Source organism: Triturus cristatus, chromosome 9, assembly GCF_964204655.1.
Source record: "Triturus cristatus chromosome 9, aTriCri1.1, whole genome shotgun sequence".
NCBI lineage: Eukaryota > Metazoa > Chordata > Amphibia > Caudata > Salamandridae > Triturus > Triturus cristatus.
Window position 1 is genome coordinate 1,109,042,980 of NC_140592.1, and position 17,791 is coordinate 1,109,060,770.

Genomic DNA, 17,791 nt, shown 5'->3' on the forward strand with positions numbered 1-17,791 from the left:
CAGAGGGGCTCATAAGTGGGAGGATACAACATGAGGCAAGGAATGTTACCTTTTATGGACATTTTCGATACAAGATCAATATGTGGGTGGAGCTGACATACTCCTTGAGCCCGCGAAAACATGGTCAAGGAAGGACTAACTGATAACAGATGTGGTCAAGCCTGGGCATGCGCCAGGCGGACAAAGGAACTATTTATAGACTGTTACTAGGCAGATTACAAGAGCAACTAACACGGAGATAGGACTCTTCTCGTGTTGAGCACGTGGAGACATGACAATACAAAATGGAGTCCAAACTTTAGTCAACATAACGAAAGAGACATGTCTAAGGAAGGAGAATTCATGTCTTTAGTAAATGCTTAATCACATCGTGGTTTCAATTTACAACAGACGACCCTTTCAGCATTTACTGAAGACATCCGGTTTGTTAGGATAATCATCGTATATGTCAATTGTCATCATTCCTTCTACTTCCTTAGCTAAACGTTTCTGATAAGTGACATTGGCAATAGCTTTCTTATCGGGAATACAGAATGATACACATAAGGAACAGAGCAAAGGACCACATTGGACACAGATGCAGCAAGAAAACAGAACTGCTATAATTATACAGAGACCAGTTAAAACCTTCCAACCCCAAGCAGTGATCAATGCCCAAAACCATCCAGAAAAGGACCAAGTGCCGTTTTCTGTATGGATTTCAGCTGCAATTTTATGCAACCTGTTGATTGCATTATAGACTGACGGTGTGTGGTCAGGGATAAACACACAGCAACTACTCCCGATAATTTTACAAGCTCCACCTCGATCAGCTAACATAACATCTAACACCATACGATTCTGCAATGCAACAATTCTGGTAATCTGCAATTCTTCCGTAAGATTCCCAAGAGCAGCAGCGGTTTGGTTTGTCACAGCCTCTACCACTCTTGTTAATCTTCGAACTTTCCTACTATTTAGGGCAGCTCCAACGAAGAAAAGCAATCCTAAATTAAAATAAATGTTCTGCTGCAGACTGGTGTCAGTCTGATCCACATCATCAATTGATAGAGTACGTTTATACCTATTTACAGTCACATTCTTTAACAACTTCAAATCCTTATGATAGGATGCAGGTGCCAAAAATACAGGAGGCAATAGAAATGCTACATAACATACTCCGGACCAACCGGCTGGCAAACGGTAATAACCTTTATTTCCGCATACGAAGTATGTATTATGGGATGCTAAGAAGGTAGTGTTATTCAACCCGTCGATGTTTAATATGGTAATACAATCACTAACACCAACAGGAATATAACCCACACTCTGGACACACAGGTCCGCTTGAGCTTGTGCCACTTGAATCACAAATTTGTCTTTTCCCACAGTGTCTCTGGTGTTCGTGAAAATATAAGGAATCGATTCATTGTCTGGTCGATACTCTTCCCATTCCCAAATTGTCCCATTCGCTTGCGGATATCCATCTTTATCCTGATGACATTCTTTATTGAGTCTGAAGAGTAATCGTCCCACTGTGGGTTTCCGGGTGGCAAAAAGCAAAGTGTACCATGCTCTACAAGAGCCATTATGAGAGAAAGGAAGAGGTATGAATGGCGTTCCTCCTTTCTTCTGATGAGCTGGCATCATACCACATATCCAACAGTTCGTAGCATTCGTGGCAACGTGGGTATGATGCAACATCTGGATGAAAGTGTTATTCAAATAAGACTGACGATGCTTCAATTCTTGATACGGAAGGGTATAGAAGTAGTGCTCCTCAGGCACTGGAGTGGTCAACACAAGTAACTCTCGAGCAGGAGTCACATCCTCCACAAACCATGTGGTTATCCCAACAATAGCTACTGTGAGCATAAAACCTGTTGCACAAAGGATCTTCTTTTTCTCCATGTCAAGATAAAGAATCAATATCTTCCTGAAACTAAAAGGTTTGTCAGAACTCTTCCCCTTAGGCAGCGGTCGATTTCTTCACCAACGGGCCAAGACGGGTGTCACTACACTAATGCAGGGCTGATCCCCCCCCCTTGCCTCATTGGCTCTCCGTTTCACTAACCCAAGGGCCGTTCTGACAACATGTCCCGATACTTGAAGGATTCACTTTCTTGGCCTCAGATGATATCGCTTTCCTCCAGGAGTCGCGTGGTCCGGAAAGAGCTCCTCAGCGTCGTTCGATTCCACAGCACGGCCTTTCTCTGTGGTCAGAATCTCTCGTTGATCGGTCAATACAGCAGGCTCCACCAATCCGGGCGGTACTTTGCGGCAGTGCAGGGAATGGATCCAATTCTTTCTGTTGGAAACTCGCACAGCCGTCCTCGTTGCAAGTAGGACTTGCTCAGGACCAACCCATCTCGGCTCCAGGCTGTTTGTCCTGTCAAAGATTTTTATCATGACATAGTCGCCAGACCGGAGACTATGTCCTTCACCGGTGGACCGATCAGGGAGCGCCTCCCGGACCTGTTGATGAATAGAAACCAAGTTATCCGTTAACTGTGCCAGATAATCATTCATCATTACACAAGGTACATCATACACAGTCTTGGGTTTTGGTGGACCCCAAATATTCATTGGACGTCCAAAGACAATCTCGTACGGTGTAAGACCGGTTCGAGAGTGCGGTACCGACCTAATTGACAATAACGCCAGCGGTAAAGCATCTGGCCAAGTCAAAGACGTCGAAGCTTGGATTTTAGCGATCTTGAGCTTCAGTGTACCATTATACTTCTCGACTAGTCCTGCAGATTGAGGGTGAAATACTGCGTGGAACTTCTGGGTGATGCCCAGACCCTTCAAAACATACTTTATAACATCCGCTATAAAGTGGGGTCCGTTATCACTCCACAGAAGTCTACAAACGCCATATCGAGGGAAGAACTCCTTCAACAGCATCTTGGCGATAGTCATTGCAGTATTGTCTTTCGTAGGGTATGCCTCAACCCATTTGCTAAAGGCACAAACCACTACTAGAACATACTTCGAATTGTTACAGCGCTCAAGCTGGATGTAATCCATCTGCAGAACCTCAAAGGGTGCAGTAGGTGTTACAAATCCTCCTGCTGGAGTTCGAGTACCCTTTCCTGGGTTGTACCTCAGGCAGATCATACAGGTCTGCACCACCCTCTTTGCCGTGCTAGCAATCTCTGGATGCTCCCAGACTTGGGTAAGCAATTTTACAATTGCGGAAGCTCCAACATGTGCTAGCCCATGTGCCATCTGAACCATAGGTTGTACAAAAGCCGTGGGTAATTTCCATCTATCCATCTGCTTATTTCTCCAGCAACCCTCATCATCCAATTCTCCCTCACTGGACCATTGCTCCCGTTCTTTATCAGAAGCGGTCCTCTGTATTTCTCGCACTTCTTCCTTCGCATCATGCCATCTTTCTACTTGCGACTTCACTACATACATGGCAGTAGCACCGGGCTGCATCGCAGTCTCCCGTGCCACCCGGTCTGCTAACGCATTCCCTTCTCCAACTTTATCGACTACTTTCCTATGGGCGCTACATTTAACAATGGCAATTTTCTTCAGATATGTCAATGCAGTTAAAAGATTATGAACTAACTCACCATGCATTATTTGTACTCCATGTGACGTTAAAAACCCTCTATCCTTCCAGAGCAGGCCGAAATCGTGCGCTACTCCGAAGGCATACCGGCTATCTGTATAAACATTCACACACAATCCTGTACTGAGCTCGCATGCTCGCGTTAATGCTATCAGTTCCGCTGCTTGAGCTGATTTCTGTGGTATGCGTGCTGCCTCCACTATTGTTTGCAATGTGGTAATTGCATACGCTGCTGAAGTCGTACCATCTGGTAGCTTCAGGCATGACCCGTCCACCCACAGTTCTCCATCTACATCTGGAAAGGGCGTATCCTGGAGATCAATACGACCCTTTGTTTGTTCCTCAGTCACAAGAATACAATCATGTGCTTTCCGTGCTTCAGACTGAGTCTCGGGGTATGGCAACAATGTGGCCGGATTTAACGTCACGCACCTCTTTAACGTAATATGAGGAGCCAAAAGCGTCAGCTCATATCCCGTTAAACGGGCACTGGTCAAATGCTGCGTCTTTGTCTGATTAAGCAGGGCATCAACAGCATGGGGGACTAATACCAACAGCTTATGAGATAACACAATTCCCTCGCTTTGGCGTATTGACACAGCTGTCGCCGCAACCGAGCGAAAACAACCAGGCAATGCTCGGGCAACAGGATCAAGTACAGCCGAAAAATATGCACAAGGGCGCTGCTTGTCGCCATGCATCTGCACTAAAACTGATAATGCACATCCATCTTTCTCATGCACATACAGCGAAAAAGGTTTGGTATAATCAGGAGTCCCTAACACTGGTGCTGAACAGAGAGCCTGTCGCAATTTCTGAAAGGCAGTGTCACACTCATTCGTCCAAGGAAGCGGAATAGGTGTGTCTTTTGTCAAAAGGGCTAACAATGGCTTAGCTATGTGTGAAAACCCTAGTATCCATTGCCTACAAAACGAAACAAGACCCAAAAATGCACGCACGTCCTTCTGCGTGGACGGCGTCGGCGTGTCCAGAATTACTTGGACACGATCTGGTGTGAGTGCACGCCCCTCCTTAGACAAAAGGTGACCCAGATAAGTCACCTTTGGTCTACAGAACTGTAACTTTTTCCGAGATACTTTGTGATTGTGGGATGCCAAAAAGGAAAGCAAAGACAACGTACTCGTTTCACACAACTCCGGAGTGTCAGCCGCCAGCAAGATGTCATCGACATATTGAATGAGGGCGACACCCTCGGGCAGAACAAAGGAGTCCAATTGTCTTTTCAAAGCTTGATTGTAAATGCTAGGGCTTTCCGTGTAGCCCTGAGGGATTCTACAAAATCGGTAAGACCTATTATTTAGAGTAAAACCAAAAAGGTATCGACTATCAGGATGAATAGGAATTGAAAAGAAGGCATTTTTCAAATCAATAACTGAAAACGTGGTCGCCGTAGGCGGGACCAAAGTAAGCAACGTCGTGATATCAGAAACCACTGGGTACTGAGGTATCACGATCTTGTTCACTTCTCTCAAGTCAATTATAAACCGATAGACTTTAGCATCCGTATCCTTTTTCAAAATGGGTAAAATCGGGCTATTACAGACGTTATAGGGAACTTCTTCCACTACTCCCACCTTAATCAAATACTGCACTATCTGTATAAGAGCCTCTTCCCCCTCCTGCGAAATACGATACTGTGGAAGGCGTGGTAACACCGCCCCCTCCTGGACACTAATGTGAACAGGCGGAATCACCATCTGTCCCACATCAGTATCCGAGGTGGCCCACAGAGCACAAGGGAGGGTAGCTAACACAGCATCTTCTGCAACCACACACATCCGTTCAGACAGGGGGTAATTGTCATTTAATATCACCCGCACTCCAGCAGGGGAGCAGCGGATCGTAGCTCTGAAGTGCTTCAACATATCAAGGCCCATAATATTGTCCTTCGTGTTCGGGGCAAGCAGAAACGGACAGGGTGCAGAAAAAGAATCAACCTGAAATGTGAGGGGCCGTGAAAGAGGGCTTCGGGAGAGTGTACCATCAAACCCTACCGATGTAACCATTAAGCCAGATGGGGGAGCCCTCGGAACCAATTGTTTAGACAGCGCACTACGAGTCGCTCCTGTATCCACTAGGAACTGATCAGTAGAACCCAAAACCTCAGCTGATACGTAAGGACCCTTCTGATCAACCGGCACCTCAACTGATTCCAACCCCCATCCAACGCATTCCTATGCATGCAGAGAATCATGGTACCCAGAACGGTCAATCCCCGACACTTGATACTGGTTTTGTCGATCGAAAACATTAGGCCTATCTCGTTGCTGCCCGGCAGGGTCAAAACGAGCGTGATCGTTAGAATTCCCTCTAAAATTCGAGAAACCCCCTCTACCTCTCGGGCCACCCTGATTGTGTCCCTGACGCGAAGCATGCAACGCCGGGCAATCTCTGGCCCAGTGTCCCGATTGCTTACAATACGCACATTGATTCCTGTTCAAATCAGATCGGCCCGAGGGAGGACCATAAAATCCTCCCCTACCTCTATTTACACCCCGTCGGGGCGGACCATATACTTGTGCTAACATCACCTTCGTTTTTAAATCCTTCGATTTCTTCTCCTCCTGCCCCTTCGCTTCTTGCTCCTGGCGCTCATAGTACTGAGCTATAGTCAGGAGGGCTGTCGGGGTCGCAGTGGACCAAGAACTTTCACTCGCTTTTAGGCGGGCTGCGATCGCCGGTAATAAATTCGCCACATATTTATCAGCAAAGAGGTGTCGACCCGTATCATCCGTAAGTGACTGACCACTAAAATCATGAAACGTCTCCTCAAAGCGCGTAAAGAAATCTGCAACTGATTCATCGACTTTCTGCTTGCACGAGGCTAGCATATTCCAGTCAATCTTTTTAGGGGGAATGATTGTCTTCAACTTAGCCAGAATAGCAGCAGGGAGATCTAAGATAATCTGAGGTGGTTTCTGCGCGGGCTTCCTCTCCCGATCCTCATCCTCAAGCTCAGACCACCGAGCCTTAAAAACGGCAACATCATCCACCTTCCGCACAGATCGCCACATATCTGGTGGTAAAATAAGCCCAAAGAACAAATCTATATCTGCTAAGGTCATAGTACAAGAATTCAAGGCCCCCTCGACTTCTTCGTAAAAGGCCGCTGGATTCTTGCGGGGATCAGGCAACGCATTCTTTAACGCCATGACGTCAGCCCTGTGCCAGGGAGTATAAACCCAATTATACACAAAATATCCCTTAGCATCGGCGGAGGTAATATCCGAGCTAGTCCCCGCTCCTTTAGGAGGAACATACAAAGGCGCCGCCTCTCGCATTGGTTTGGCATGCACTAGGTCGCTCTTATCTGACTGAGAGGTGGATGAATGGCCATCTCCGGTACGCGAATCCGACTGCTTCTCCTCCTCAGCTTGTTGGCGTGCTTTCTCTTTAAGGTCCCTCACCGCGTCCCGTAACGCAAACAGCCGCCGAACCGCATCAGGCGCCTTAGAGGGAGAGAAAACACCATTACGCAATGCTTTAGCATCTAATACCACATCGTCAGGTTCAAAGACACTGGAATATTTCCGGAAAGCAGCAATCACTTCCTCAGAAAAGTGGCCCAGAAAATACAACTTTTCTCTATCCTGCCACAACTCCCAAGAATTCAACAACTCAGCAAGGGATAACTTGCCCTTGAGTGCACGATAGGAAACTTGCCGAAGCTCACCCATTCGGTCAGCCGATAACATGGACCGCGTGTCCACCTTACCCGAACCCGATCCAGAATCTTGTGGCCTCGGGGCAGACGCGCCGACATAAGGAGGTGGAGAACGATCTAATAAATAAAAATCATCGTCATGATTATCAAGGACAGGATAAAGTGACTGACGAACAGCATATTGACCCGAGACTTGTAACCTACGCTCTTTCTCTTGCCTCTCCGTCTGTTCTCTTTCCTCCCGACGCTTTGCTTCCTGTGCTCTCACATGATCATTCTTCCGTTGCTCTTTATCAAACAGCGCTTTCTCACGCTTCTCTCGCTCACGCACTTCCTTCACCCATAATCGCACACATTCAAACATGTCTTGACGAGCACGCCGCTTACACATACACTGTTCCACATACTCAATCTTACGCATATCAAACGACCCATACAACGGCCACCGTAACTCAGGATCCTTTCTGGTATATTTCCTCCATACTGTGCTGTACATTATGGAAGAAAGACCATGCTTCACATACATATCCCTATTAGGAGTCCCCTCTGGGGGAGCTGGAGCAGAGTCCTCGAGGTTTAACCGGTTTCCAAAGTAGCAGCACCACTTACGGAGTGCGCTAAAAGCAGGCATGCTCAAAAATAATGCAGAATATGCAGTATTATCAAAAAATGGCACTTAAACGTTGTGCCGTTCAAAGTTACACAGTTCCGGAGAAATATCTCCACATTACCTGCCTATATGTGTTGCAACGCATATATTCTCACAATAATCAATACAAGATATGACCGGTCATCACAAATCAAACTCAAATAGCCAAACCAGGCTTCAAAAACTCGGAGCAAGTACCGTACAACGGTTCTTACCAATCAAGAGTCCAGATTCCAACTGCCAAGCTCCCAAAATTCGCCCAAACGGCTGTCACGGCAGGACCGACAGAAGAGGTCTCAGTCGAGGACTGGCGCCACCCAGATGGTCAGGTCGGAAGGGAAGGAAGAAAAACCTCGGGATGCCAGGACTAAAGTGCCTCTGGCAGTGATCACATCCCCGGCCAAATTCCTCACCTTCGTCGCGACCAATCCTTCGAGCATCCGAGTCGCCGATGAGCCCCACGTGACGGGCGCCAATTGATGAATACAGGCCTCAGCTAGGCCCGCAGGACACAAGGGTTCGCTCTCCTGCAATGGAATCTATAAGGAAGTTGGCACGGAAACTGCAAAGTACAAAGACAAAGTTTATTAACCCTTAAGGGTGGTCCTACAATCCATACAATACCCTTCAGTATTGCATAGAGTAGCACAAAGAATTTGCGTACACGGTCCCCTTTTATACACAACAGAGGGGCTCATAAGTGGGAGGATACAACATGAGGCAAGGAATGTTACCTTTTATGGACATTTTCGATACAAGATCAATATGTGGGTGGAGCTGACATACTCCTTGAGCCCGCGAAAACATGGTCAAGGAAGGACTAACTGATAACAGATGTGGTCAAGCCTGGGCATGCGCCAGGCGGACAAAGGAACTATTTATAGACTGTTACTAGGCAGATTACAAGAGCAACTAACACGGAGATAGGACTCTTCTCGTGTTGAGCACGTGGAGACATGACAATACAAAATGGAGTCCAAACTTTAGTCAACATAACGAAAGAGACATTCTAAGGAAGGAGAATTCATGTCTTTAGTAAATGCTTAATCACATCGTGGTTTCAATTTACAACAATGTAAATCTCACTAGCGTCCCAACCATACCTAAAAGGGAGTGCTTCCGAGGTGGACTCCTTCCCTCACTCTGGCAGGATACGTCTCTCACCATAGGAAAGGTACACACACCTAAAGGGCGAACACAAATGATTAGGCTCCATACAACGGTACCATGATGGTAAACTGCCACTGACATACCCCATACATACCCACTGTCTTCCACTCTCTCTTCCACAAAACTACGAAAATGGGCCAACTCCAACACCAAGGAAAGGTTCTCAGTATTCAGGCACAGTTCGCTTGTAAAATCAAAAGAGCATCAACAAGTTCCACAAGCCACTGTTCTCCCAATGTACTGGCACTAGAATGCCAAAATAAGGACTCCTGGGAATGCACAGCTGTCCCAGCCAAGAGTTCCCTATTCCCAGATGAGTTAGTTCGAAAAGAAAAGACACTACGGGCTCCTGTAATCGGACATCCACTCTGGCTGCCCGGGGAGCTTACCGGTACTTGAGATTCAGCTCCGATAGCTATCAAAGTCTCGGAATGTAGTTCCCCTCGAGGAACAGCCGGATCCTGCTCGCTTGTCTCCGCTGCAGCCTTCGGGGAGGCATGGATACTCTGCACAGCCGACCTCGGAGACTGCAGGTCGTGAAAGGCGCTCGCGCTCAGCCGAGCGGAACGCGCCAGACGGCTTCGCGGGAGCCTCAGCGGTAATGTCCTGATATCTGTCCGCGTCTCAGCGGAGAACGCGGTACTCCTCAGGACTCCGTCCGCGTCTCAGCAGAGAACGGGGTACAATCCCCAGGCGTGGTATCTCGCAGGACACGGTCAGAGCAGCCGCTCTGACAATGGGAAAAACCAACCGCCAAAGAGAATCACGTACAACGCTCTCCGCATAGTACGTGATTATATGTGTTGGATCCCTCCCAGAAGGATGGCCTTCTGGGAGGTGTAGTTCATCTACTGATGTGGTCCTTTCTTTGCGGTAGGCGCGATACGATCAGATCCTGACAGATTGATAGTAAGCTAACTAACCCTAGGAAGCTTGCTGAGGAGGCGGACCGCTGGGTGAGCACCCGGGTCCAAAAGGATCATGTGGGAGACTTCGCCAAAGGTGGGCAGGGTCCCCAGCAGTAGAGTGGGGGGGACAAGGGTAAACAGAGGGAGTTCCAGAAAGGGCACCAAAGTAATCCCCAAGGGAACCAAGGGAAGGGTTCCCAGCCTCCCCCAAAGAATAAGGGAGGGGTCTGACAGAAAAGCCAGTTCACAGGGGGCCCAAGACCTGTTTTAAGTGTGGTCTAGTGGGCCACTGTTCCTATGATGTGAGATGTCCCCAGTATGGGAAGACAGCACCCACTGGTGCACCGCCCCGGCAGATGGCTAGTATAGCCCTGGGGGAGGAGATGGGTGCCCAAGGTGGGTGGGGTCCGACAGAAATATCCCTAGTCTTTTTAGGAGACTGTGAGGTGGTCCCCAGGACCCAGCTGCCTGATAACACTAAGAAATACAGGCAGTGGGTGACCATCATTGGCCATAGGGTAGAAGCTCTTAGAGACACCGGAGCCAGTGTGACAGGTGTCAGTTGTCGGCTGGTGTCTGAAGAGCCGGTAATCCCCAATGCATTTTACCCAGTTGTTGCCGCTGACAACACACAGAGCCACTGCAAGGTGGCTCAGGTTCCCTTTGAGTGTGGGGGGGGGTCTCAGGGACTCTTCAAGTAGCTGTGAGGCCAGCCATGCCTGTTGATTGTCTGTCTGTTGGGTAATGATTTGGAGAGCTCCCCTTGGGCTAGGGTGGAGCGAAGTGCTCATTTAGAGATGTTGGGTTTGCCTAAGTGGGCATGCGTGACCACTCAGTCTATGGCAGCCAGTAAGGGTGTTCAAGAGGGCCAGGAGCTTGAAAGAGTGGCCCAGGTAACAGCCTTGAAGAGAAGAGGCCTGGGGCACGGAAAACCTGCCCCCACAATTCCAGGAGGAGGCAGACCTTGAGGGGGATGTCCTCGAACCTACAGGGGAACAGGTAGCTGAACTGGGGGACCTGCCTGAGCTGACCCATTGGCAGCAGGAAGGAGGACCCTCCAAGAAAGAGTTCTGCGAGGAGCAGAAGAAGTGCTCTCCTCTTGTGGGTTTGAGGCAGCAGCCTGCAAACCAGACAGCAGGTGATCAGTCTGGATCACATTGGATCTACTGGGAGAATGGTCTCCTGTATAGTGAGCCTAAGGTTGCTGAGCCTGGGTCAGCCCGTGTGCTGGTGGTACCCCAGCGCTACAGAGCCTTCCTACTGGGGCTGGCTCATGATGTGCCTTTAGCAGGACATTTGGGGCAGGACAAGACCTTTGAAAGGCTTGTCACCCACTTTTATTGGCCCCAAATGCGCAAAAGTTCAAACACTTATTGCTGGACCTGTCAGACTTGCCAGGCAAGTGGAAAGAGTGGGAGGAAGCACAAGGCTCCTCTCCAGCTATTCCCTGTGGTCAGCACCCCCTTTGAAAGGGTGGGCATTTGAAATTGTGGGGCCTCTGGATCCCAAGACAGCCATGGGCAACAGGTTCATCCTGGTCTTGGCAGACCATGCCACCCGGTACCCGGAAGCCATCCCTCTCCGGACAGTGACGGCTCCCGTGGTGGGACGTGCACTGATGGGGATTTTCTCCCACATGGGGTTCCCCGGAGAGGTGGTGTCAGACCGGGGTACAAACTTCATTTCCAAGTATATGAAGTCCCTGTGGCAGGAGTGTGGGGTAACTTATAAGTTCACCACTCCTTACCACCCCCAAGGTAATGGGTTGGTTGAGAGATTCAACTGGACCCTCAAAGGCATGATTATGGGTCTTGAGGAACTTATGAGGCGTAAGTGGGACGTCCTTTTACCATGCCTTCTCTTTGCTTACCGTGAGGTGCCACAGAAGTCCCTAGGGTTCAGCCCCTTTGAACTTCTCTATGGTCACCCAGTGAGAGGCCCTCTGAGTCTGTCAAGGAAGGATGGGAGCAAGCTCCCAGGAAAACTCTCCAGGATGTATATAGCTACATGCAGGCCTTCAGGAACCAGACTAGGCCATTCAGACAACTCGCTCAGGCGAATCTGGAAGCCAGCCAGGAGGAGATGAAGCAGTGCTATGACCAGAATGCCACTCTGGTTGACCTTCAGCCTGTTTAGAAAGTGTGGGTCATGGCCCCAGTGGAGCCCTGTGCGCTCCAGGATAAGTGGACCGGACCATTTGAGGTGCTGGAGCGCAAGAGTGATGTCACACACTTGGTGAACTTGCGGTCTCCAAGGAACCCTTTGTGGGTCCTACATGTCAACCGCCTGAAGTCCCACTTAGAGAGGTCCGAAGTGGGCATGCTCCTAGCAACAGATGCTGGAATGGAGGAGGAGAATGAGCCTCTTCCTGTCTGCAAACGAGCAAGATGGGACAGTGGATGGTGTGAACCTCTCTTCCACCCTGACCCCTGAGCAACAGAATGACTGTCACCAGTTGCTGGGACAGTTTTCTGATCTGTTCTCCCTGATTCCCAGTGCCACTGATTGGTGCGTCCATGATGTGGACACTGGGGACAGTCCTCCTGTTAAGCACAAAACTTACAGAGTGACTGACAGGGTGAGAGCTTGCATCAAGGAGGAGGTCTCCAAGATGCTTGCGTTGGGGGTGATTGAGTCCTCTAACAGTCCTTGGGCCAGCCCAGTGGTCTTGGTCCCAAAGGCTGCCGCACCAGGTGTCACGCCAGAACTGCGGTTCTGTGTGGACTACCGAGGGCTCAATTCAGTCACCAGGACTGACGCGCACCCCATCCCCAGAACTGATGAGCTGATTGATCGGTTATGGGCTGCCCGGTTCCTCAGTATGTTTGACTTAACGTCTGGGTACTGGCAGATCGCCTTGACTGATGGGGCAAGAGAGAGGTCAGCATTCTCCACACCAGATGGGCACTACCAATTCAAGGTTATGCCCTTTGGGATGAAGAATGCCCCTGCCACCTTTCAGAGGTTGGTCAACCAGGTGTTGGCTGGACTGGAAGAGTTCAGTGCCGCCTACCTGGATGACATTGCAGTGTTTAGCGCCAGTTGAGAAGAACATCTGCACCACATGTGTGAAGTGTTGATGGCACGGCGGAGAGCAGGCCTCACGATCAAGGTGAGTAAGTGCCAGATCGGGCAGGGTTCCTTGGTGTACTTGGGACACCAGGTGGGGAGCGGCCAGGTGGCGCCCCTACAGCCCAAGATTTAGACCATCCTGGCTTGGGAACCTCCCAAGACCCAGACAGAGGTGAGAGCCTTTTTAGGACTCACTGGGTACTACAGGAGGTTTGTCAAGGGATATGACAGCATCATGGCCCCCTTGACAGAGCTAACTTCCAGGAAGCAACCCAAAAAAGTGAACTGGACTGACACCTGTCAGAAAGCTTTTGATACCCTGAAGACTGCCATGTGCACGGCGCCTGTGCTCCTGGCACCCAACTTCTCAAAAGAGTTTATTGTCCAAACAGACGCGTCAGAGCATGGTGTGGGGGCTGTTCTGTCACTGATGAATGAGGAGGGCCTAGACCAACCTGTAGCCTTCATTAGTAGGAGGTTACTTCCACAGGAACAGAGGTGGAGTGCAATTGAGCGTGAGGCAGTTGCTGTGGTCTGGGCACTGAAGAAGTTGAGACCATACTTGTTTGGGACTCACTTCCTGGTTCAGACAGACCACAGGCCCCTCAGATGGTTGATGCAGATGAGGGGTGAGAATCCAAAGCTGTTGAGGTGGTCCATTTCCCTACAGGGGATGGACTTCACGGTGGAACACCGCCCTGGTACAGAACACGCCAATGCTGATGGTCTGTCCAGATTTTTCTGCCTTAGTGATGAGAACTCCCAAGAGGTAGGGTAGTTCTCCCCACATTTCAGCTGGAGGGTACACGTGTTAGACCTGGCACCATTGGCGTGGGTCTCCCTTCCATTTTTTGCTTTTGATCTGGTGTTTTTGCTGTTTTAGATGCTTTGGGCACTGTGCCACTGCTATTCAGTGCCACAGTGCAAGTGCTCCCTATGTTAAATTGATGTATGGATTAGTGACTACATGATTGGCTTATTTGGTTTACTTGTCAGACCCTAGTACAGTGCACGGCGTGTGCCCAGGGCTTGCAAATCAAATGCTGCTGGTGTGCTTGCAGCACTTATTGTGCCACCCACCAGAGCAGCTTGTAAAGTGTGTCTCAGGCCTACTATTGCAGAGCCTGTGTCAGTCTGGTACTGCCTGTTAACTTGGCAAGTGCACCCACTTGCCAGTCCCCAAACCTTCCCTTTTCTGAATATCAGACACACCTAAGGTAGGCCCAGGGGCAGGGTGCATTGTAGGTAAAAGGTAGGACATTTCCTGGTGTGTGTGGCATGTCCTAATAGTAAATTACAGCCATTTTCGTTTTTCACTATTGCAAGGCTACCAGTCCCCATAGGCCAGAATGGGCAGTTTGATTATAACACCTTATAATCCTAACCGACCCAGGGAACATGGTAGAAATTTGAGTTTATTAGTATGCCTGAAATCAGAATGATAAAATACATATTTTAGTAAAGTTGGTTTCAACATTCTGTGTTTGAAAATACCACTTTTAGAAAGTATGTACTTTCTTGCCTAACCCTCCAAGCCTGCCTCAGCTAGGTTGTGTATTCCATGTCTGGTTCGTGAATGACAAGGGCTGGGGGGATTCCAGGAGACAGGGTGAGTCAGCACAGGGCTGAATAGACCCATCCACATGTCGAGTGGTGGGAGGAGTAACACCTGGGCCTGAATAGGGCTGTGCCTGCCTTCCACAATGCTGTCTCCACCTCCTGTGGTATGTCTGAGGACCCTGGCCCACTCTGACAAAGAAGAGAAGGAGTCTTCTAAACATATTGCTCCAGGACTGAACAGAACTGGTTTGGACTAGGTACAGACACTCTCTGCCTTCAGAGACAAAGGACTTTGGTGTATAAAAAGGGGGACCCAGACCCCAAAACTTTAGATCACTTCTGGGAATCAAGACAAACCTTTGCTGAGGAGCAGAACCAGGAAGTTGAAGGAGGAGACTACTCCTGTGCTGTGTGTTTGGGGGTTGGCCTGCAGTGGTTGCTTCATTGCCAAAGAAAAGAGAAGAGAACTGAGTGTGCTTTTCATCAACTTGAAGAAGAATCTCCAAGGGCTTGAACTTTGAGCTTGCCTCCTGACTGAAGTCTCAGGGATACAAGACTTCACCAACAAGCTCCCCCCTGAATTCCCTTGCTGGGAATTGAAGTGCCTGCTGTTGTGCTGGGCCTTCTGAGAGACTGCGTGTCGCTGGGAGCTGGAAGCGCGACTCAACAACAAGAAGCGTGTCGTCGCCACAGCAGTTGCCATCGCATCGCCAAGGAAGTGAGCCGCCGCTGCCGCCATCGTATCACCGAAGCGCCGCCGCAGAGTTTGCCGTCACATCACCAGAGAAGCGTGTCGCAGGGCCTGTCGTGGCTCCAAAGATCATTGAGTTGCCGCACGGCCGACGGGCGTGCACGGACAGCATCAACATTGTCGCCTCGTGAGTAAGACGCCATTTTGTTGCATCGCACCGGAGAAGAGTATCGCATCGAGGTGCCATCTTGTCGCATCGTACCGGAGGGCAGAAAGAAACCGACGCATCACCTCTCCACACAGTAAGGAAGCGAGCATCAAATCCCCTGCCCAGCAGTAAGGGAGAGGATGTGGTCCGTCAGCTAGATTGCCGACTTTGGTGCTGGAAAACCAGGGTTCGAGCCTCGGGGTCGCGTCCGCATCCTGTGATTCTGGGCAAATCACTTAATCTCCCCTTGCCTGAATATGTAATGTAAATACGGTGCTCATGTACAGCGCTCCAATACCTTTGGGTCGAGTTCGCGCTATATAAAAGATGCAAAAAATAAAATAAAAAAAGGAACTGACGCATCCACTCCCCTGAGTGTAAGGAACCGACGCATCACCTTCCCTGTGACCTTTTTGTTTGCATTGCGTTATGCATCCAAGGTACTTTGAGAGTAAAGTGTTGCATTACAACTTGAGAGAACTGAGCTATTTTCTACACTGCCTGTGAGATAAGCCTGCCTGCTTGTGCCAAGCTACCAAGGGGGCGAGCAGGGGTTATTTTAGGAGTGTAGCCCCTTGCCTTGACTAGACGCAAGGGTCCCTATTTGGTCAAAGGTACCTACCTCTTCCAACTAGAGACCCCAAAATCTAACAGGGTGAAAGAGGGACTTAAGGTTTTGTCTCTCTCTTCCCTCTGTTTCTTTGTGAAAATAGAGCACACATTAAACGGGAACGTGAACTATCAGATTAAAGTGGGCACTTTAATCTCGACTGCCAATAACAAGGACTTCATGAAGTTAACTAAGTCCTCTACATTGTTCTAATTTTTTCTTTTCTGCCCTGAAGCTATTCTTTACTTGCTGTCATACAGGGGTGTAGGTGTCTTTGGGAACGGATCGCTTCTATCCCTATATATTGTGGATAAACTATTCAAAAGGATTTACCCCTGCCCTGGCCTTTCTTTTCTTTTGTTCGAGGGCACGCTCTGACCAGGTGGTTGAATCTTGAAGGACCTTGAAGCCTGGGAAGTGAAAGAAAGAAGATGAAACAGTATATTGCCATTGTTTATTTAAACCCAAAAAGGAATAACCAAAATAAAGAGAACACTAAAGCACATACAGTTTTGAGTGTATTTGAAATCCCGCCAACTGTGACGCACCCTGACTACCGCGCTTCTCCGCACGGGTCCTCCTGGCAGCGGGGATGTTGCACAGTGCAGCTGCACTCCAATCAGAACGTGGGTGGTTTACAGAGGGCAAGGAACAGAGTGTGCCCCTATTTACTCAGATGTGCGCCCTGAGGAAAGCGTGAGGCTTTGCAGGACAAGGCCAGGTGAGTCGAGCAGAGAGGTCTCCGAAAGGTGATTCAGTGCAGGGGGGACAGGCCCCAAGTTTGTCAATGTCACTACCCAGATGGGCCCCAGTAGACACAAGGCAGGCCTGAGACAAGCCAATCTCCTGTAGGGCATATATGAAACAGACCCCCATGAGAAGCAAACAAGGGGTCCACTGCAGGTGTGTCTGCCGATGCTCCGCTGGGACTGGGAGAGGTGGTGGGGCCCCCCTAGGCACTAGACTGGTGAAATCTCCTGCACAGCAGTAGGCCTGATACAGAAGGCGTGGAGGACCTGTGCTGCTTCCCGCAGCGCTTCGGCAATCCGCAGGGACACACCCGTCGCTGACGCTCTTGAAGAGCCGTGGTGCAGCGGAAAGAGGGCAGGCCAGCTCAGCAGCAGCAGTACAGACTGCAGGCACCAGCAGAGTCACGGCGAGTCGACAAAGACTTAGCAGCCCTCCAGGGGCACCAACCGGTGCTCTCTCCAGGTGCCCCCTCTTGCAGGGCAGTCCTTGTAGCGTGCCAAGGAAGTGGAGGCAGGGCCGCACCGCAACCACTGGTGCTCCCAGCCAATGCGGAAAGGCAGCCCTGCCCATGCCAAGCCTGCTCACCTCGCCGTCCTATGCCAACAGGGCTCCGGGGACAGGTTGTATCATCGTCAGGGCCACCGCTGGTTACCGAGACCACCGGCAGGGTCTAAGCAACGATCTCCATCGTCCGCTACGTGCCGCGGTAGACCACCGTGCAATGTGGCATAGGCCTCATTCCAGGCCCAGTCACAGCCAGTGTCATTCTCGGTGGACAGGAAAAGTGGTCGAAGTTGGCGGGATCGGCAGGGCACGGCTGCTCCTACTTCTTTAATTCTATAGCTTCCGTTTCCCCAACTTTTTTATTTTGTACGTGCGTCCCGGGACTAAGAAATATCCAGGGCCTTAGTGGCTGTTCGGGT